General features: G+C 41.5%; 1 protein-coding gene across 1 annotated transcript in view; it reads left to right on the top strand.

The window, feature by feature from the left end:
* The first annotated feature begins 1,419 nt into the window (after positions 1 to 1,419).
* CREB5 (cAMP responsive element binding protein 5) overlaps positions 1,420 to 23,293 on the top strand; it is a 381,389-nt gene continuing 359,515 nt past the window's right edge. The window contains exon 1 of the mRNA XM_081079476.1: positions 1,420 to 1,469. The gene's annotated coding sequence lies outside the window, so the exon portion shown is untranslated. The remainder of the gene's footprint in view (positions 1,470 to 23,293) is intronic.

Genomic DNA, 23,293 nt, shown 5'->3' with positions numbered 1-23,293 from the left:
CTAAACTGTTTCTAAGCAAACCTCTTACTCCCAGCCAACACATCCTTAGCAGAGGTTGTGACCACCAGTAACCCGGGAGAAGCGAATGCTCACTCCTGGTTCTAGAAAGTAGCCTCGTTGGGATCTGGGTTTTAAAAACAGGGGTTGGGGTGATGCCAGTGCCACCAATTGCTCAAGTGACTTCAGGCCAGCCCCCTCACATTCTGGAGTCTGTCTTCCTTCACCTGTAAAATGGGGGTAACTTTAACACCTGCCATACTTCTTGTGTTGGCTGGTGAGAATCAAGAGTTCACGTGGGTGTGAGTGCTTTGTAAAGGATGAGCTGCTGCGAGGATGACAGCGGTCGCGTAAAATCGGCTGGAATTTCGGCTATGCCTTCCCTTTGAGTCCGCCTCATAGGGAGAACATCTGAATGGGAATTAAGCTGGAGATGGTGATGGTTGACTGGCCAACGCCGAAAATGCCAGGCTCCTCTCAGGAAGTTGTCAAGAAGATACCGCAGACCAGGCGCCGGGATCCTGAATTCTGGCTCTGGCTCTGCTGCTTGCCAGCCTGTGAGCTTGGGCAAGTTACAGACGAGGCTCTGGAGGGAATCGCCAAGGGCCCTTCCGGCTCTGACGCTGAGTCTAAATCAGGCTCGTCACTTGGCTCTGGCAGTGATTCACCTTTCGCCTCCAGGAGCAACTCTCCCTCCAGCTTCTCAGAAGCACGAAGCGGGGGTCTTGGAAAGGGTGGGGTTTGTGTATTTCACGTGAGTGTGCACACTAAAGTTATTCCCTGCAGGTGAGGTGGGGTGGGGGCGGTTAAAAGGAGGGTTGTGTGCGCGCCCTGAGAAAGCAGGATGCAGGGCAGGGAACACTGTAATGAGGTCACGACTGTTGTCGCAGGCAAAAAGGAGCTGGACATCTGCTGTTGGGGGAGGGGAGTAGCGTCCTTCATTTCTGTTGGTAGAAAGTCTCTTCCCGCACCCTTCAGGACCCCCTGCCCACCTCTCCCCTAACCCCCCTGGCCACACCTTTCTAATGCTCCCAGGCCCTCCTCGCAGGAGAACCCGTGTCTGTGCCTCCTCCCTCCGTGGTCCTGTCTGAAACCCTGAGGATTGTTTCCAAGCTGACTCACACCACTAATGTCAGGGAGCCGTGTCACACGGCGCTGGGCTCTGCAAGCTGTTGCTTGCGCGGTCGTCGCCGCCGCCGCCGCTCCGGGGTGGGTGCACCAGGTTCCGCTGGTGGGGCGGGGCTGGGGCGGGGCTGGGGCGGGGCTGGGGCGGGGCCCGCCCCCTTGGCGCGCCGGCCCCGCCCCTCCCTCTCTCCCCCGCGGACCGCAATGATTTAGAAGTTCAGGAATCCCACGTGACGTCACCGGGGGGGTGATGTAATGCACTCTAAATAGAATGTATTGTAATCTTTGCTCAGTCCAACGTGGTCCCTTCACCCGGGCTTCGCTCTTGCCTTCTCCACACTTGTTTGGTAAGTTCCTAAAAATACGGCTCGGCCACTTCTGGGGCTTTTGCATTTAGCCACTTTTGTTGCACTTGCCGAGGGAGCCATCTCGGGCGCGTACTTGTTTGCAGGGGTTGGTTCTCGGCAGCAGCCGCGAGGTTCCTCGGTCCAGTGGGCAGGTCACAGGGCAAGAGAGTAGGGAAGATGCGATGCATTTTTTTTGGAGGGCGATCTGTGTTTGTAAACACTTTGGCGGACCAGAAGGAAGTCCGGCCCCAGATAATGGTGAACCGTGGAATTCTGCTGTGTCCCGAGGCCGCCCCAGAGACCCCACGCCGTGTCTGTCCCGGAGCGCGTCTCGGTGGCCGCTGCGCCGTGCGACTGAAGGGATGTTAACGTGGAGGGAGCGCTGTGTCCACCCGGCGTGCGTGCGTGTGTGGGAGCGCGCGTGTGCTTCCCTGGCGCGGGGAACAGTTATGAATCGGGGGTGTGTGTTTGCCTCCAGAGACCTGACAAGGCGCGGAAGCCTCCAGAAGTGCGGTCAAGCGGTGGCACCGGCGGTGGCAGCGGAGACGGCGAGCCAGGAACCTCCGCCCGCGTCCCCAACTTCCCGGTGATGCGGCGGGAACCCCCGAAGAAAGTTTGCAAACTTCCAGCAGGCGCGGCGAGGACGCGTGGTCACCTAGCGGGGGGGCCGGAGGGCGTGCGGGGGGGCCGAGTCTGCGGCTGCCACCTCTCCCGCAGGGCTGCCCGCCGCGGCGGGTGGGCGCGCACCGGGGCGGGGACGTCGCCCTCGGAGGCGCTGGGCGTTCGCTCCGGGCACCGAAGGCTTGAGCGTGGCGGGGCTCTGCTCGCGCTCCCTCTGCCAGCCGCCCCCGGCCTCCGTCCGCTGCTCGCCGGCATCCTTACCTCTTCCCCGCCGCCGCCCCGACTGACAGCTCCGGCCTCTGCCGCGGCGGCGCGGCCGCGGTTCCCAGGACTCGGCGGAGGACCCCTCCTCTACGACACTTGCTCCACGGAACCGCTTAAACTTTCCACCAAGTTCTTAGAGGGGCCAGACGCGCGAAGGAACCAAGGGGATGTTTTCTCCTGGCAGCTGCCTCCAGCTTCTTCTTTGCCATCGATTTATTTCCGGGCGGGGGCGGGGGGGGGTGTTATCTGGTAGCTAAAGCCCCAGACGTTGTTCACCCTCCTTCCTAACTTTCCCTGAACGGCTGCCGCCCCCACGTGCTGCTTGTTCAAGGCCGGGAACCGGAGTGGGCTGCTTGTATAGTTTGTTGTCAGTGTCCGCAGAGTGCGTTTGATTTTTATTTTTCCCTCCCTCTCTGACATGTGTCAAGGAATAAAGGCTGGATACAGGTCCATTACGTCATGCTGCAGGCCAGCGAGTGATTAACAGCTTCAGATACTCAAGGGTTCGGGGGCTTAGAAATGCTGACAAAGCAACTCTGCTTCCCCCCCCCCCCCCAGCCCCAACATACTTGGACAATCGTGGGCATCTGTAGTGCTCTCTCCTCCGGGACCCCTCCTTCGTCACCCCCTCTCCCGCCCACCCCGTTATCACTCTAGCCCCGCCTCCGCCTTTTACTGTTTTCCCTGGGGCTATCACTGTCCCTGGAGTGTGGGTAAGAGCTTCTGGTGTCTGAGGGGAGCACGGTACCTGATCAGCACACGCACAATCTGCCCTTTTCTATTATTTACGAAAGGCACCCAGCGACCCTCTTCTCCAGGGCGAAAACACTCAGCCCTGATAGAAAGGCATCTCAGGAAATGCTTAGAGACGTTATGATGATACTACGTCCCTGTGGTGATGGAGGAAAACAACACACCCACTGCACACATAGCACTTAATTTTACGCAGCGCCTTTCTCCAACCGCTTAGCAGACGAGGGAAGAAGTGAGGATGCTGACTAAATCCAATTTAGCTGAAAGGATCCAGATTAAACGTTTCATTTCCAAAGTGAGGGAATGTGAGTCGTTAAGCCCAAAATACCGTACAATGAATTGCTGCGTGTGTTACTTTCTTTCCCTCAACCTTAAGTTTCTATATTTAAAGAGGACGTTAAATACACACGTTATATGAATTGAATCAGAACTTCGTATTTGGCAGTCGAAATAAAAACACCAGTGTGTGACATGTTTAAGGGATAAAAGTAAAAACTCTTGGAGCGGGAGGTGTGTGCACAGCAGAAATAAAAAAAAAGTTACTAGTGGGGTTTTGGATGGAGTGGGCAGAGGAGTTGGGCGCTCTCTGATTTGGAGGGGCTGAAAACTAAATAAAGGAAAATTTATATTCTGAGGATGTGGGGATTTCTTGAAGAACACATGTTTTGTTATAGTCAGACCTACTTTCTTCAAAGTGAAAGCCATGCTGCAGAGTAAGCATTTGTGAAACTCCTGTCTGGGATCTAATTGACAATCCTTCCCCAAGTTCGAGGCAGTATTTATTATTTATTCACATCTAGAGATGAAATAGTACTGCCCCTCCCCCCCGCACAAACATGCGCATCTAAAATGTTAAAATTCTTGTTTATGATGCATAGACCTAAAGGAAAAAATGGCCCGGGTCACGGACACTGGAGAGTGTGATTAATGATCAGTGATTTAGTGATCAGTGATTAGTGGTTTTATTCAAACTGTTACCTCTGACCAGAAGCACACATCAGAGGATTAACTGGCTCTTTAGATAAATGCTCATTAGTGGAAGGGGAAAAGCAAAGATAATAGGCATGCACCCAGGGACAACTTTCGAAGAAAATCATTCCCCGTCTTCAGAATAATAAGCTCTATTAACAGAAAGCCCTTTTAATTTAAAACTTGCTTTTATCTTGTAAATCAAAGTTAGATGTAAAAGTTTGTAGTGCCATTATAACCTAAATTTTCCCATATCCACTAGATGTGGATTATCTCAGTAGCGATATTTTTTTTTTATTTAAATAAACAATTGGACCTTTAGAGCAGCTGAACCCTGACAAGTCCTTAACTGCCAGGGTTTGAAGGTGTCCCCCCTTCTAGAACGGAGAATGCAACTTGCTAACTAGATGGCGCCCTGTTATTTGGTGTTCTGTGTTGTGCTGTGCAGGACTCAAAGCGAGCAAGTAGCTGCTTGCGAGGTGTTCTTCAACACTTACAACAAAGTTGATTCTGTGTAGGGTTGGAGGCTAGACAGTTCTACAAGTTTTTAGTCACATTTTCCATGTCAGTTAAATCTAGGGAGTTCGAGGCTACTGGAAAAATTAGTCTCATTACTAAAAGAAACGTAGAGAACGAGGGAGGAGAGAGGTAAGGGAGTCCAGGAGGTACCTCTGAGTTGCAGAAGAGATTGCAAAATCCCAGACCTGTTCTTTTTTTAACTAAGAGCTAGTTTTACAATCTTGTGGTCTGAAATACTGAGGCAAACACTCAGATTTATTTTCTTCATAATCTTGTTGGTGAAAAAGAAGTTGCTAGAAAGAAAGGAAGAAAAAACTTGATTTGGTGGCCGCAGGAAGCAACACGTTGCTGTCTTTATTCTACAGATAATGGTAAGATGATGTTTATTACCTTTATTAAGCAGCAGGGAGCTTTGCAGTTGCTTAAATGAGGCCAGTCTTGTCTTTTCATAGGTGGAACTCAGAAATGGGATTCGTATTTTGCACTGAATTTTAATGTTGCTTTTGTCAGTTTCCTTGGACTTGGGAGCATTTTGTGTGGAAGGGTGTGTGTGTGTGTGTGTGTGAATAAGACCATTATTTCCTGGGCAAAATAATGTTTATGAGCATGAGAACTGCATGTGGGGGAGCTACGAAGCGAGTTAATGTGTCAGGTAAGAACTCCCTTATTCCATGAGCTTTTAAGAATTACTTCAATAAATAATTAAATTTTAATAAGGAAGGGATTCTTTAAAAAGAAACCTAAAAATTAAAAATAAAACAAACAAAACACCCACTCTCCACATCCAAACCTATATGTGTATTCCCCTGAATGATGCTATTGATTGAATATTAGTTAGTACTTTAGTTTTATAACTTAAGAAGAAAACAATGAAAGAACTCACTTGTGTCTCCCTATACATTTTCTCATTTTCCTTTGTAGCATTACTTATAAATCTTTTTTTTTTAATTTTTAAATCCTGACTGATTCATAGCGATTTTTGTTTTTTAACTTTACCCAAACACATTTGCTCAATTGTTAGTATCTTCAAGGCAACTGTTTCTGAATGTAAATTGCTGAAATCCATATTTTGCCTGTAAGTTAGCTGTCAGTTGTGATCTTACATAGTTTATACATGAGCAGACAGTTTATGAGAACATTCCCACAAAATAGTGGAAACTGTGCCTTTACTTCGATAGCTCTGTGATGTTGCAGTTTTTATTTCATTAAGTGGTTTAATGAATGGTAGTTTGTCAGAGAGACTTCTCCTATATAGCTTTTCAATTACAGTACATTGAAGATTTTCATTATAACTATTTGTCTGTTTCCCATACCTGCAGATTCAAAACCAATTGATCATGGGCTTTCCATGCCATTTGTGCTGATGTCCATTTCCTGGTTTCCTGATTTCTTAGTATAATTTGCTTTTTAGCAGCAATGCAACACCATTTTATAGTATTCCCTTAGCATTGGAACTTGCTTCTTATTAAGCTGAAAATTATTGTGTGTGTGGTGGGGTGATGTTCGTTGGATCCCCAAGATGTGATCTTTGTATTTGTAGTTGGGTTTTTTCCTGGTTGTGTTGTTAGGTTAAAATTGGGTATTTGAGTGGACATTATTTTTGTCATCTTTTCTTCTTCACTTCAAAGCATTGCCGTTAGTCACAAAATTAATGTGATCATGCTGGTGTTTCCCATCTATATGCTTCTTTTGCTTCTTACAAATTGGATTTCTACAGCAATTTAAGATCTTTTTTTAGAGACAGCTTTCTTGGATGAAGATGGAACAATGATCTCAGTCAATTCATTATCTTGTCCAGTTTGACTACCAGCTGTATTATGGGAATCAACCAATGCTTTTATAAATTAGTGTTTAAAAATTTAAATTTAGGGCTGTTTCTCTGACTCCTATTTGAAGAAATTATACAGTTGAGACAAGGTAATAAACCGGGGGGCAATAGCCTCAACTATTTAAGTGTGAGAAAGAAATACTTTTAGATATGCTAAGCAGACTTAAAGAACCTTTTTGTGTTGCTATTTGTAAACTAAATAAGCTATCTATTTTGTAGCATTGCTTTAAAGAAGAACCCTGGCACTTTAAAATGACATCATGTTTAATGTTTTCACTGAAGAGTTCTTACATTTTGTAATTAGGAAAAAAACTGGGTAATTAGTGTTTTTTTGAGGATCCATTAGTATTACATTGTTGGAAATCACAAATCCTGGATTTAACGAGAGAGAGAGAGAGAGAGAGAGAGAGAGAGAGAGAGAGAGAGAGAGAGAGAGAGAGAGAGGGAGAGAGAGAGAGAGCTTTTACAAGTTTCTAGGTTATGGTAACAATGTTCCAGAAACAAGAGTAAAATTTTTGAAGCTCTTACTGAGACTCAAGAACTTTTAAAATAATACTTAATAACATTTAGGATAAATTCCTGAATGTTATGTTAACATTTCCATATTTCTTTCCTTCATGCACAGTTCCCTCGATCATTTATCTTTTCTGAGAAATAGATCAGGATCAACACTTTAAAAATACATATTTTATTTGCTTCCTTCTATTTCCTGAAGGTTTACCTTTCTAATCTCTACCCTAAAATTAACAAGGATTGAAAACTACCATGTTGGCGTTTGGCTTGAACTAATTTTAGAGAGCAGGAGTTCCTTTTGGCCGAGGGCTTCTGATGGTGAGCTAGAAGGCTCATAGCATATGCAGAGCTGAAACTGGGGGTGGTCCTCTTACTGATACACCAACCTATGCACTTTGAAGAGCAGCATTTAAGTCCTCTGGCTTAGCCATGGCCCAGAGCTAGAGAGTGCCACACTGAGCCTACGAGCCTAGCTCCTGTTTTCAGGTCGGGTTCTCTTTTCAAGAGCCAGGCTGCCATAAATGCCCTTGTCATGAATGAAACATAACCCATGCTTTGGATGCCTTGCTTGGTTCAAATCTTTTGATCACTACCCTTTCAAAGACAATTTTTTATCAGATCTTTTGAATGAGTACCTTGACCACATAAACTGTTGTTTCTATTCTGTTTATTCTTATATAGCTGCAACGTTAATTTTTCTAACATTGGCCTCCTTATTTGAAGGCCATCCTTCTTCTTCTTCACTATTATTGGATATGCCCTGTAAAATGACACCATCCACATTTCATTTGAGACTAAAAACCAGGCGGAACTAAAAATGGTCACAAAAACCATCTCAGAATAAGGCAATAACTCTCTTTACTTCCTGTCTTTTCTTTATCATCTTTGAGGAAGGGATCCGAAAAATTATTTAAAGTTAAATAAATGATCTTTCTTTTTGTTGAATATAGCAACAAGTGCTATTTTCACTCTGGCAGATGAACTTTTTCCCAAGATCCATCTGTAACATATCATCTTTCCAGGTTGGTGTATACAAATGATAGGGTTGAGAGGGGAATATTACTGCATGAGAAGTTGAGTGTGGTTCCACTGGCAAAACTTGACTAATCATAGCTAATAGAAGTCATGCATGCAACACAGGGGCTCCAGAGCACCAAACATTTGATTTAAGATGACATTCAGGTTGCGCTGTATTCAGGATGGGGAACAAGAGGATCTCAATAGAAATCTTGAATGCATCTACTGTATGTGTGGTTTGGCCTGACCTGTAGGTTTCCTTTCCAACTCTTTGCATGAAGGCTTTATATCAGAATTCAGGTCTCTTTTAGTCTTTGATTAGACTGAGGAGTCCCTGTGTTGCATGATTTCTCAAATAGAACACATTGCAGCCAGTTTTATGCAATTCTCTTTCTGCTGGTTTCTCAAGGGCAGGTGGGGGTGGGGGTGGCGGGTGGGAAACCACATGCAACAAAAAAATCTTTGTTTTTGTTTGAGTTCGCGGGTCATTAGAAGAAATACATTTTTATCTCCATTTGCCAGATGTGGTAGGACCATTTCACTTCATCAAAACAAGAGTGTCTTCTTTAAGTAAGCGGTGATGCTGTTTGGCTTCTGAATGACCGAGTCCTCATCCAGGCACCAGAAGGTAGAAGGCATTGAGGATAAAGTCCATCTGCCCTGCGTACCTAGGAGTGACATAGGGCACCATTATGGAGAACCTGGTTTGCCTCCCTCCCAGTAACATTATTCAGAAGGACAGTCCTTCTGGGCAGAAAGATAATATTATAGGCTCAAACTTCTAAATTCTCAGCCAGGACAGATGCTGTGCTGAAAATGGGTCTCACGAAGCTCAGGGTCTCCACAGTCACTTATTCGTCTACAACACGTTACAACCTTCACAGGATAGAACTTGGCCCTCCGTGAAAAGGAGTATGAAGGTCTAAAAAAACCTTAACACTCCTTTTGATCCATCCTCTGCATTTTCCTTATGCTCATGTTTTTCTAGATTTATTTTTTAATGTCTGTTCTCGTTACGCTGTTTTCATGAGGAACCCTACAGTGGAAATGGAGAGGGAACATTTTTTCTAAAAGGGAAACAGATTTTAATATCATGTTTTCAAAGAAACAATTAGCAGGACCAAAGAAAGAAGGGTTCGATATCTGATGGATGGCCTCATGGGCTCTGCCATTCCTAGCTCTGCAGCAGAGTGGTTGATGGCAACAGGAAAAGCCTGGAAGAGGGAATCCCCAAAGTGCTGCCTAGAACTCGTTATGCTTTTCTGTCTCAGTTTCTTTATTTGTAATCAAAGAGTGTTGGTTTTGACCTACACTTAACCTATGTAATTTTAAATGTTCTGGGAGCCATGTTAAAAAGGTGAAGAGCAGCAGGTGAAGTTAATTTTAATAACATATTGTATTTAACCCCATATATCCAAAATATTGTCATTTCAACATATAATCAACATAAAAATTTTGATGAGATACTTTGCAAATTTTGTTTTGGTACTAAATCTTTGAAATCCCATTATTTGGCGATTACCACGCAATTCAGACTAGTCGCATTTGAAGGGCTGAGTAGCCACATGTGGCCAGTGACTGTGGTATCAGATAATGCAAATGTGTGCTTTGTATCCATGCGTCTTAACCTTGGCAGTGCAAGGTTAGAACCTACCTGTGGAGTTTATTTAAAAAAAACCACACATAATGATATCTATCTCCCCCGCTTCTGATTTAGTTAGTTTGGGATGGGCCTCTCTACTTTCTAAAAGCTCCAAAAGTGGTTCTAAAGTGTAGCCAGTGTTGAGAACTGCAATTCTAACTGATCTCAAAGGAATCTTCTACTCTAATATTCTATGTTTCTATTTCAGGAAAGGGATTGTGTAGCATTCAGAGTTCAAGGGCAGCAAGCAGGCTGTGATAGAAGTATTGTATGCTACAAAACTTATTGAAGAAAATACGATTCATAAAAATTGAACCGTACAGATCGAATAATTTTAGAAGATAATCCTTTGTATCACAGAGCAGCTTTTGTATAAGTTTCAAATGTGGATGTTTTCAATGGTTTCCTTCCCTCACAATCTCTTCCTTCCCCCTGCCTCCCATCTTAATTTCTGATTTGATTTCCATGCAGCCTCTTAGAAACCTTCCATTTTGGAAAAAGTTAAGCTCACCACGTTTCATTTATTTTGCTAGTTTACTTCTTTTCCCCAGATACTCATTGCCCTTAGCTGTTTAGGGGGGAAAAACCTTACTCCATTTGAGACATCGGATCCCCTTGTGTTTCCTTCCCCTAAGCTTTTAATAAGCTTTGTATCATTGCACAGACCAAACTTGTTTATTCATACCATTATATTAGTAACGACCCACTAAGCTTAAAGTGTTCGTTCTATTTGTCATCCTTTAAAATATTAGAAGAATCAATATTTCTCAATGCACACCAGAATGTTTTCCTTTAATACTTTTTTCGACAATATACCAGTCTGTGCATTCACTAAGGCAAAGAACCAATAGTGATCATGGTGATGATAATTAATAATAATAATACTTTCCAAACTCCTCACTCATCTTCTTTTGAAGTCAACATACAGCATTGTGTGTGGAGAGGAGAGACCTCAGGGATGGTCCTTGTAACTTCATGCTGCTGAAAGTCTCTGCATTCCCGCATTCGTGAGTCATTTCACCCTAAACCTCTCTCCTTATTCCCCTACCAGTCTGTTTCCAAGTACATGTCTTCCTGACCATGTGCTTTTAAACATGACTTAAAACCATGTTTAGGGACACAATCATCTTCTTCTCAACATTTTGTGGTGATGACATTTGTGTTTTCTGTAATGTCATTCATTGGAAGAATTTTAACCTCCATTTATTAAAACACGGCTTTAATTCCCATGTTACAGATGGAGAAGCTGAGTGGTTGACAAGGCTAGGCATTGTGTTCGTTAATTAGAAGGGTGGTCGGTGTGAGAAAAGAATACATGTGTATTAGTGCCTAAACATAATCACTACTCTGGGTGGCTTTCAGGTGGGACATTTCCAATTGGGTATGCTGTTGCACTTGTCTTTGAATTTATAAATAACATTCTTTCTGATGCTTTTCCATGCATTATTTGCACTTGAATGGCTTCTCTGCTAATAACTTTTGTATTCCAGCTTCAGGCTACATGTGCCTGGACGGATTAATAAATACATATGTGGGTATCTACCCCTTAACATGGGATCTGTTCTAAAAGTTGTCTGGAGGCATCATTGGCAAACGTGTATTTTTGGCGGTATCTAGGGAATCTTTCTCTCAGGCTTCTCTGTGATTGATGGTTAGAGGACTTTGTGGAGAGACAATGAGATTAAAGATGTAAATTCAACTCTTTTGGGGATTGAAAGGAAGGCCTTTAGGTGTTCATTCACTGAGCAAGATAGACTCTAGCTCTAGCTCTTGAATTATCTGAACACAAAAACATTTTAGCTCTTCTTGTACCAATATACTGTCTTCGCACTGGGCCTGGAACCAGCTGCTTTTGAGTATTTGGTCTTTTTCTTCTCCTAATAATGATTAGGGTTGGACTCAGCCATTTGTAGTTTCTATGTGCACTTCTATGTCTTCAATGTGTGAGACGCAAGTTGTGATTGACAATGAAATCTGTGACCAGTGCCAGGGATGGGTTACTTTGGATCCCTTTCTAAGCATTCTACTAACATTAAAGCAATTTTAATATCCACACATATATGTGGTTATGGTGGTTAAGCTTGTATATAAATACAAACGGCTGATGAGGACTAGAATGTTACTAGGGTAAATACTTGTAAACGTGATTGTCATCTTTTTTAGGATGCCCATGGATAAATTGTTCCTCCTTTTGAGCAAATCTATTTGTCACGTTGATTTAGATACACATATTGTTGATTAAAAGATATTGCTAGATTTAAAAAAATTGGAAGCATATTTAAGACGCTCTTCTTTTCTAATAAGGCCTGGTTAAGCACACATTGTTTACAATTTCGTCTTCCAGCTCTGCAAAGCCAGATGACTCACAGTCACCATTCTTAGTGTCATGTTGGTAGACATCATCAAAGATGATGGTGCACAGTGTTTTGGCACCAGGAAGCACCGTGTAATTTGAAATTGTACTTTTTTGCTAAATATCCACGCTAATCTCCAACCCATTCAAAACATTAAGAAAACAAAACAAACCAGCGATGTCTGCCCATTGGATGGAGTCAGTACCAGCAGAGAGTTACAATTTTTTTTTTTTTATGCACCTCAGAAGCACGCACAAAAATCAGGGAGAAAAAATTACACATAATTACTTGACGTGCCCTTTGGAAGGGACATTTTAAAGACAGACAGGTTAATCTTTTAACCCAAGGTTCATTTTTACCCTTTCCAGGAAGTGTGTGTGTGTGTGTGTGGTTTTCTGAAGCACAAAAATTATGGTATCGTTAAAAGGGAGACTGTAATGAATATGTTATCTTTACTTAACATTTAGTAGATATTTTAAGAAGTCTATTTAGGAAGTCTTGTATTCCTTTACATAGTTTTAGTTATTTAATATTTGTTTTTAAAAAACGGGGTTCTGTAGGTTGGTTTCACAACAGTGTGAATATACGTAACACTACAGAACTCTACACTTAAACGTGTTTAACATGGAAAATGTTATGTGTATCTTAGCATATTTTTTTTTTAAATAAGGGATAAGGTTTGTTTGCAGGCATTCCCCAGATGGAGAAACAGAATGCATAGTCTACTTGTTCAAAATGAGTTGTGGCAGTTTTAGTGCCTTCATGGGAGGAGCAAAACATCTAAAGAATTTTGTGCTTCAGGTCTGTGCAGCGGGGTGATGGGTGTATCATGTGATTCTGACATGTAGGATACCCTGGGGAAGACACCAGCTGGGCTCCCAGCACCAAATGCCTCTTTTCTGGAGACTGGTTTGAATCTAGATGGGCCATGTGTACAGAAAGCCGTATCACTTAATTTGCAGAACACACCATTTGGCATTATTTGAACATCTCCCTTGATTGCCTTCCTCAGTGCAAGGACAGGCTCAACTGGTATCAGTGAAAAATAGTAACTTTGTAATGTATGTAAGGGATTATAACCCCCTCCTCCCGACATTTACTGAGCACATATTATGTGCCAGGTACTAGGTATACATGATCAAAACCAGACACAGTTCCTTTACTCACAGAACTTACTGGTAGGAGAGACACCAAATAAGTCATTTGAATGGAATGTTGTGGGAGGGTGAGAGGGTACAAGTCTGGAGGCAGAAAGCTCAGTTAGGGGGTTAGTGTGGTTGTTTAGGCAAGAGGTGATGGTGACTTAGGTTGTGTTGGTGCCAGAATGAAAAGCCATTTAAGAGATAGGATCAATGTGATTAGGGGATTGATTAATTGGAGGATGAGGGACAAGGTGAGGCATGTACTCATTCTAAGGGATGAGGGAGCCAGGCAGGATAAGCCTGACCCAGTAATGAAGTCTGGATTGTCCTTTGTAGTGGGAGAGGAGGGGAGGGCTTCTGGCCCAGGCCCCATAGGTTTGTGGGCCTGAGTCCTTGGAAGAGAACAGAAAATCGCTATGAACAAAAACTCAAAGAGCGGCTATAAATAAAAACTGTAGTGCAATCGTGGAGTTGCAAGGCTGTGCAGTTCTGATCATTTCTGTCAGAGAGCAGGCCCTCCAGAGAGAGAGAGGCACCCACCCTCTAAGGCAGCCATAGCTATGGCTTCAGGGGGTCCAGTGTATGACCAGGTGTATTAGTTTCCTGGGGCTGCTATCATGAGGTACTACAAACTGGTGGCTTAAGTAACAGAAATTTATTTTATCTCACAATTCTAGAGGTTAAAGTCCAAAACCAAAGTGTTGTCAGGGTTGGTTCCTTCTGACAGCTGTGAGGGAGAATCTGTTCCAGGTCCCTTTTTGGGACTTGTAGGTGGCTGTCTTCCCTCTGTGTCTCTTCACATTGTCTCCCTTTTAAGCCTGACTGTCTCTGTGTCCAAATTTCCCCTTTCTATAAGGATACCAGTCATATTGGATTAGAATCCACTCTAAAGATCTCATTTTAACCTGACTACCTATGTAATGACTATATGTCCAAGTCGGGTCACATTCTAGGGTGCTGGATTTGGGGGGACACAGTTCAACCTGTAACAGTAGGTATGCCCATCAAGAAGGCAGCACCCAGGGCAAGGAGTAGAGGGACCCTATGGGACTGATGTAGATTATAACCAGACATTTTTTTAGCCCATATTAAAAATAAGCTTATGATGGACCCCCCAGAAAAACTTAGAACAAGTATTCAGAGCTGTGGATCCACACATTAACTGGTATAGACAAAGCCAGCAAAACACAGGAAAAAAAAAAAGCTGCACTTGCAAATTGATGTGTATCCATACTGCACTGATTAATGAATTTGATAATGTGGGCATTGACCTTGCTTTGGCCTTGAATTTGTCCCCAGGGTTTATGAAAGAGCAATGCCAAAAGGGCAGCACCAACGTTTAACCCTGAGAACAAAGAATTAAATACAACTGTAGCTTGTCACCCTGCCAGGCTCAGCCATCATTGTTTTGATGTGCTAATATTTACTGACAAAGACAAAAGCCACCAGTTCTCATAACAACACACACCAAGTTGAACATAGATGTTTCAATGCAAGGAGAAAAAAAATTTCTAGTTGTTGATGGACAATTTATTCCTATGTGCTACCTCTGTTTTACACAATGAAAGTGCAGAAGACAGAATTCTGTGTTTTAAAAACATAGCATAATGAAAAGACATACCGTGTTTCCCCAAAAATAAGACCTAGCTGGACCATCAGCTCTAAAGTGTCTTTTGGAGCAAAAATTAATATAAGATCCGGTATTATTTTACTATAATACAAGACTGGGTCTTATATAATATAATAATATAATATAATGTAATATAATATGATACCGCATCTTATATTAATTTTTGCTCCAAAAGACGCATTAGAGCTGATGGTCCGATTAGGTCTTATTTTTGGGGAAACAGGTTATTACCTAATTAAAAATGGGTAGCTACCAGGGAAATGCGAATGAAAACCACAGTGAGATACTACTTCACACCCACTAGGTTGTCTATAATAAAAAAGACAGACAATAACAAAAGCTGGTAAAGATGTGGAGAAATTGGAACTCTCATGTTGCTGGTGAGATTGTCAAATGGTACAGCTACTTTGGACAACAGTTTGGCAGTTCCTCAAACAGTTAACCTTAAACCTTATGACCCAGCAATTCCACTCCTAGGTATATACCTAAGAGAAATGAAAACATACGTCCACATAAAAACTTGTACATAAATGTTCATAGCAGGATTATTCATAACTACCCAAACATAGAAACAACCCAGAGTCCATCAGATGAATGGATAAACAAAATGTGGTACATCCATATATTGGACTATCATTTGGTCATAAAAAGAAATGAAGTACTGACACATGCTATAACATGCACAAACCTTGAAAACATTATGCTAAGAAAAAGAAGCGGACACAAAGGACCACATATTGTATGATTCCATTTCCATGAAAGGTTTAGAATAGGCAAATCCATGAAGACAGATTGTAGATTAGTGGTTGCCTAAACCTGAGCGTGGGGTTTGGAGGTTTGGGGGTGACAACTATGGGACTTGTGGTTTCTTTATAAGGGGATGAAAATGTTCTAAAATTGATTGTGGTGGTGATTGGACAAATCTGTGAATATTCTGGGGTCATTGAATTGTACATTTTAAGAGGGTGAATTGTATGGTATGTAAATTATATCTCAAAGCTGTTAAAAAAGATAACACATCGTGGAGGAAGATGTAAGATGCTAAATTTAGTTAGAGTGTATGGCAAATGGGATCTTTTGATCTAATAACTTCTCTACATATTTGGGATGAATATATCGAAGTAAACCATGGAGAAGATTAATAGGAATATTGCAGACCTTGGTAATAGGAATAGTCGACTACAAACGCTCATGTCCTCTGTGTCCCCAGCCCATACCTTTCTCCTGGGCTTTGAGCCCTGACTTCCAACTTACCCTGGCCATTTCCTCCTAGATGGACTGCTGCCATTCCTTAATTTTCAAATTGTTGAAACATTAGCATCCGCATACAATTTCTCCTTGTGATACACCCATTTGAATGGTGTTACCATCATCCTCTGGGCTCCCAGGTGGAACTTTCATGATAATCATTGACTTTGCGTTTTCCCTTGGCCGTCATGAAGATGTCATTGCCAAGTCTTCTAGACCCCATTTGAACAATGTCCTATGAGTTTTGTCCTTCTGCCCCATCTCCTTAACCAGTTCCTTCTATGAACTGAGAAGTAAGGGGAACAGAATTATTGGGTCTTTATTGAGCCTTGACCCATGTCTACTGTCTTGATCCACCGTGTCAACCTTCATAACAAACCTACCAAGGAGTTGGAGTTACCCCTTTTTTAGATAAGGAAAGTGAGGCTATGAGGTTAAGGGACAAACCAGTTACTGTGACAAAACAAGTAAATAAAAACAAGCTCACACTCTTTCCATTTTGACTACTCAATGACTCTTTCAACTTTGTGGCCCTGAAGATCTCATTTCCCTGCTCAATAGCCTTCCCCAGCATCTGTTTTTAAGGCCTCCCGCCAGCCTCAGCCAGCATCACTATAGATTGACCACACATTCAAGTCAGACCCATAATAAACTCTTGTTTTGTGTTCAGTGCCTCTCTGCCATGTTCAGACTCTTCTCTTCCCTGGAACATCTTTTGTCCTGGTCCAGCACTCCTCTTCGTTCCCCTCCCTCACCTTCTGCCTGTGGAAACACTCATCTCCTGATCTCTCAAATCAACAACTGATGCAACATTAATTTCTTAGTGCTACGTAAATATTTCTTCTTATGATTTAAAAAGAATTATCTTTTGTTGAGGTTGTGTGTGTGTTTGTCATAAATTCCTTCTCCTGGATTGCTAGCTCCATAACAGCAAGAACTGATGCTTGCTCAGTTTTGATTTCCCTCATAAAATCTAGCATATAGCACCTTACACATGGTAGATGGTTAATTAATCTTTGAGTGAATTGATTATAGGGGTACTCCAATGTTGTTCTTTGTCATGAATTTCCTGTTACCAGCAGGAGATGGTTGATGTCCGGCGATTGTTCCTAGGAAAATCAGCCTAGCGAGATTCTTCAGGTATATTGATGGATGTCCCTCTGGCTTAAAAACTATTGGAACAGTATTTTAGAAATTCAAAAATGAGGTGGGATGAGTAAATCACAGAGAATCTTGCAACCCTAAGGAATCATCGATTTCTCATTTTTACACTTCTTTCCAAGCCTTCCAGAGGTGAACATCATTTTAAAATAGTTTTAATCAGAGCAGAGACACATTTTAAAATTCTGCTTTCTTCACTAAAACTATACCACAGACATTTTTTTCATGTTGCTATGTAGTTTTCAAAACTATGATTATGCATTATATTCCATTGAGTTACCATAATTTCTTAACCATCCTCTATTGTTTGACATTGAAGTTTGCTGTGGATTTTTTTTCTTATGATTATAAAAAAACACATGACCAATCTTTTGGCAAGAGAAATGTGTACTCCGAAGACCTTAATCTCCTTCTTCTTATGCTGGTTGGAAACCTTCCTTTAGAGTTGAGCTTAGGCAAATTGTGACAGAGACCAAGTTTGTCTTGGGCATCTTCTTTCTCTCAGCACATATTGTTCCACCACAGTGCTTGTCACAGGAACTCAGGACTACCCTGCTCCCCCAGATATTGAGCTGTTTACCACAAACCCTGCTCTCCTTCCCCCAACTCCTAGCCAGACTTCTTGCTCCCTCTCTCTCTTCTCCAGAGCCCCTACCTTAGTAAGATATTAGACACTCAATACATTTCTTGGGATTTGTAATTTTATTACAGAAGGACTTCTGGAGATGGCCATGTGGTAGCCCAACAAAGTGCATCGTTAAAGGTGTGCCTTTGCTCTCTTCAGCTAGACCTTTTCCAGGTTCTAAGGATATGGCAGTGAACCAGCAGACAAAATCTATACAAATGGTAAATATATAATGCAGCACATAGCAGTAAGTGCTAAAAAGAGAGATGAAGGCGGGTAAGTGGATACAGCATGCTCTTTCATCTTTCAGATTGAGTAGTCAGGGAAGACCTTTCTGAGTAGGTGACATGAGTAGAGAGCTGCTGAAGTGAGGGAGTAGGTCCTGCGGAAATCTGGAGAAAGAGCTTTCAGGAAAACGAGCTACTAGTACAAAGGCCTCATGAGTTTGAGGAGCTGCAAGGAAGCAGACATGGAGGCAGTGAGGACAGAGTGAGAAGTAGTGGGTGGCCAGATCATATAGTTAGTGGCTTGCAGACCATGCTGTGGACATTGGATATCAATCTTAGCAATAAAGGAAGCCATTGGAGAGCTTTGAGAAGAGAATCCATCACTTCTGAAGACCTTTCTTGTTGTAGTTGAAGAATAGAGTGTGTAGAGATGAGGGTGGCAGCAGGGAGACCTGTTAGGAGGCAAGAGAGGTGGCAGCCTGGACTGGGTGATTATGGGACAGGTGGTGAGAAGGACTTTGGCTTACTTTGAAGGTAAAACTGAAGGAAATTGCTGACAGATTGGGTGCAGGGGTAAGCAAGAAGTCAGGGAGGATGCTCGGGTTTTAGACCTGAGACACTGGGAGGATGGAGTTGCCATCAACTGAGATGAGGAAGAAGGCAGATGGAAGGTTTGGTGGGGGAGACAAGAGCTCAGTTTGGGGCATATTATGTGTGAGAAGATGTCCAGTAGACGGTGGGATGCTGAGTTTGGTGTTCAGGGGAATGAGTTTGTGCTTCAGATATGAATAGAGTCAGAATCACAGTCTTTGGCATCAGATAAGCCAAGGGTCATCTCACAACACACAGCAGCTCCTTACTCAATGCTTCCCAATCACACTGGAATTTCAGACTAAGCCTTGTGAGCTTTAGGGTCTTTACATATGCTGTTCCTTCTTCCTAGACCATTCCTGCCTGGACAATTGCTACTTTTGTCTGCTTCCCCAATCTAAATTCAGGTCCCACTGTTAAATACTCCTGCTATCCCAACCTTTTCCATCATAGCATTTTATCAATTTTCAAGTTGATATTTATTGCAGTGATTTTTAATTTAATTTTTTAAAATGTAAAATCCGCATGTCCCACTAGAATCTAAACTCTGAAATGTCAGGAATCATGCATGTTTGGTTCATCGCCATTTTCCCAGCATGTAGTTGCAGACACTTCTTCAATATTTGCTGAACGAATAGATGACTATTATTAATTTATTACTCTACACATGAGAATAGAGACTATGATTAATTTATTACTCTACACAGGATATGTTTCAGTTCCTCTATTTGTAATCATACAATTGCAAGAGTATAATCATACCTAATGATTTTCTTATCTTCTTAAAAGGTATACTAATTGATTCTTTAATGGTTCCACATATCTTCTGTGAACAAACACCTTTTTATTAGGTAATACGTGAGAAGGGACTGGACTGCGGTTGAAGACTGAATGATCGCTGACTGAAACTTTGAAAAGAAAAGGAATTTAAGACTTATATAAATCTCCTAATGAAAATCCTCTTACCTCCTGTTTCCCTGTCAGCAGCTTTGTTGTATTTCTATGGACACCTAGATCTAACATCGCCTGAGGTTAGTGACCTTTGACAAGACCTATTACTTCCTACTTGCCATGTTTATCAGAGGGAAAGAGACCAGAATGACAGGGGGCAGGGGACAGGGAGAGCTGTCATGGGGGATGAGGGGATCTGAGAGGCTGATGACCTCCTTTGGTGGCTCTTAGAAAGGTCTGTTGTCTCTAGCCTCATCCTGGGAGATTATAAGAAATGATATGTGAGGGAAGAAATTTGATTTACTGAGAAAGGGTTGTTAGCTCATAAAAGAGCTCTCGTCTTTGTCTTTGGCAGTGTAGAACTGTATGAAAAATAGGATTGAATTAGAGAATGATCTCTTTACTGTCTTTAGAACTAGAGTGAGCTTTCAGAAGCGCCTGTGTTGTTTGGGAAACACATATACTGATTCCAAGAATACATATTTGTGTGTTACACAAGTATATAGAGAAATTGATTGATTCATGTATAGGTCAGTGGGGAATTTCATGACAAAAAGGCACCATCTTTACAGATAACATTGTTTGGGAGGCAGCCACTCAACAATATGTATTGAGCATTTATTGAGCTAGACCTGGAGCTAGGCATTGGGGAAGAGTAGAGAAAAGAGAGAGAAGGTCCTTGCCTTCATGGAAGTCATGATATCTACTGAGTTTCAGTCTCCTCATCTACAAGATAGAGATAATAATAATGCTTCATAGCCTTTTAAAGAGGAGTAAATGGCTAAGAATGTGAAAACATCAGATTTTAAAATAAATACTATATAAATTATGAGTGGCTTTATGATTGACATACCAAATATAGTCATCATTCTCTTTGGGAATAAATCCCAATTAATTAATTCTAGTTCTGAATATCCTCCATACCCATGCAACCTATGGTTTTATCCTTATAATTTAGGGAGCTGAAATTTCCTTTCACTCTAATCCTGACAAAAAGAAAAGAAGATGTCAAGTATGTAGTTTGGGTTGTAAACAGGTTGTATTAGTTAGCTATTGCTGTGTAACAAATCACCCCCCCCCCCCTTCAAGCATATGTTTATTAAATAAGAATTTCTGTGGGTCGTGGATCTGGGTGTGGCTTAGCTGGATTTTCTGGCTCAGGGTCTCTCACAGGCTGTAATCAAAGTGTCAACCGAGTCTGTAGTCATCTTGAACCACAACTGGGGATGGGTCTACTTCCGAACTCCCATGACTGGTGCAGGCCTCAGAAGATCCACATCCAAGCCTATTTATATGGCTGTTGGAATGCTAAGAGTAAGCAAGGGTTCTACGAGGGAGAAAGTGAGAGATGGAAGTCACAGTCTTTTTTTGTGTGTAATCTAATCTGAGAAGTGACATCTCATCACATTTGCCATATTGTATTCATTAGAAGCAAGTCACTAGGTCCAGCCTGCTCTCAGGGGAGATTATACAAGTGTATAGCAGACGACTGGGATCATTCAGGGGATACCTCAAAGACTGCCTGCTACAGCAGTACTTGTAAACAGTACCACAAGTTAATGCTGTAACTATTTGAAATGAAAGAAATTCAGGAAATAAGTACCATCATTCCCCTACAACGCAATAGTTAGGACAGACAAGGGAAGTTGGTGTTCGAGTCCTGTAGATTTTGAGTTTCAGCCAATAAAGAAATCTGTTCATTCTTTTACTCTGGCACTGCCTCAAGCCTGGACATTTACAACCTCTCTATTTTTTTCAGAGAAGCATTTGAAAGTTACCTTCCAAATATTGGAGATAAACAAAGGTCAGTCTTTCCTCAGCAAGAGTACCGAATTAAAAATATGTTAATGTTACTTTGCCATTTCATGGGATTGATGTCTCATCCGCTCACTCGTACTTTTAACCCACACCTGAAAACAAAGCTGATCCAGTCATTTGAAGAGTAAGAGGAAGAACATTCCAGGCACATAGGAGACCTAGTGCTATGAGAATGAACTTGCCGTGGTTAAAAAAAAAGAAGAAAGACCAGTGTGGGCAGAGTGTAGTGGGCAAAGGGGCAGATGCTAAGAGGTGACTTTGGAGGTGGGGTGTGGTGAGCCAGATTAGGGGTTTTGATTTAAATATAAATACAATGGAGAGACATTGCAGGATTTGGGGTGACTGTAAAACAGCTATTATTTTATTTTATTTTATTTTTTGAAATTCTAATTGCATTAGTTATTGCATCGAGCTATATTTGAAAGAGAGATTTTGTAATCTATTAACTAAAAGCCATGCTTTGGCAAAGATAAAACAAGCACTGAAACTTTATAATAGGATGTTATGATTATGCAATGTGTTTAACAGAGTTGAAGAGTGGTGCGTTTCGACCAGCCAACGGCAAAAGCAAATGTGGTAGATGCATTTGGAATGAGGTCCTTGTATCATAGGGATTCCTAGTATTACATTAGTTTCATGTGACAGAACTTACAAGAAATTCATTCAGAAAAACATCCAGTGTAGGAGTCTTTTTGGCATATTCTGTGCATATTTTCTCAAACAAGCAGCAATCATTTTTCAGTTGTGTCATTTATGGGTTTTGCCTCTACGTAGTTCTGTGGCTCTTTTCTAAGCCGGCAGGCACCCAGGCAACTTGGCAGTATCATCTGGGATTTTAAAATTAGAGCACAAACGTTTAAAGTTAGTGGTCTTGGTAACTTTTCTTTCCTCCAAATTCCTCCTGAAACTGACCTTGCGAGAAAAATACCCCAAAGAGGAACAACAGCACATGTATTTTTCCTGAAAGAGTAACTAGGAAAGGAAAGTTCCAAAGTTTTAAAACTGGAAATCAACCGCTTCTAATGCTAAACTTTTACTTGCCAGTGTGTTTCTTTCTGAGTCAAGACAAATTTTAGATTGGATAAAAATGGTGAAAAAGCAATTGTATCTCAAGTTCAAGGATTTCCCTATTTTCCTTTTTTTTAAATTTTAAAGATAAATTTGCAATTTTTTTATTTTAAAAAACTCATAGAAAATACAGAAGCATATCAAGAAGAAAATTATAACCAAAGATAATCACTGTTGGTGATTTTGATGTATATCTTTCATCTAATGTATGTCTTTATGCAATTATATCATCTAGCTATAATTCACAGAGCATTTGCAATTTTGTGTTTGGATTTTCTTGGACTTAACATTATTTTGTGAACATTTCCCCAGGGTCATGATTTATTTTTTTTGAAAATAGGATTTTAATGACTGTATTATCTTCTATTTGTCTTAAGTTACTCAAGCCATTTGACTTATTTATTGGATGCCTAGTCTATTTTGAAATTTTCCCTGCTAATGAATAATATTGTCATGAACCTTCTTGCCTAATATCCTTCACCTGCATCTCTTATTTTTCTAAAGGGAATTATTCCAACCAGTGGCTTTTGATGCATTTTACTAAGTTGTTTTCTAAGAGCTTGTACCAATTGCCTCATCATCATTAAGGTCATGCGTCATGCCTATCCAGCTTGACCTCTAACCAGAATTTAGATATTGTCATTAAAACAGAAATCTTTGCCAATTTATTAGGTCAAAAATTGTTTCAATTTGCTCTTATTTGATTAAAAAGGACATTGAACATTATTTCCATTCATTTACTGGCAATTTGTGAATTGTTCATGTCTGTCTATGCCTTTTGTCCATTTTTCTTTCCGAGTATTAATATTTTGCTTATTCAAATTTGTATTTTTTTAATATGGGAAGAATATGTACCCTTCATCTTCAGATTTTAGAGGCACAA

The sequence above is a fragment of the Rhinolophus hipposideros genome (assembly GCF_964194185.1).
Source record: "Rhinolophus hipposideros genome assembly, chromosome: 18".
In the NCBI taxonomy this organism is placed as follows: Eukaryota; Metazoa; Chordata; class Mammalia; order Chiroptera; family Rhinolophidae; genus Rhinolophus; species Rhinolophus hipposideros.
This window is presented reverse-complemented; position numbering and strand designations above follow the sequence as displayed.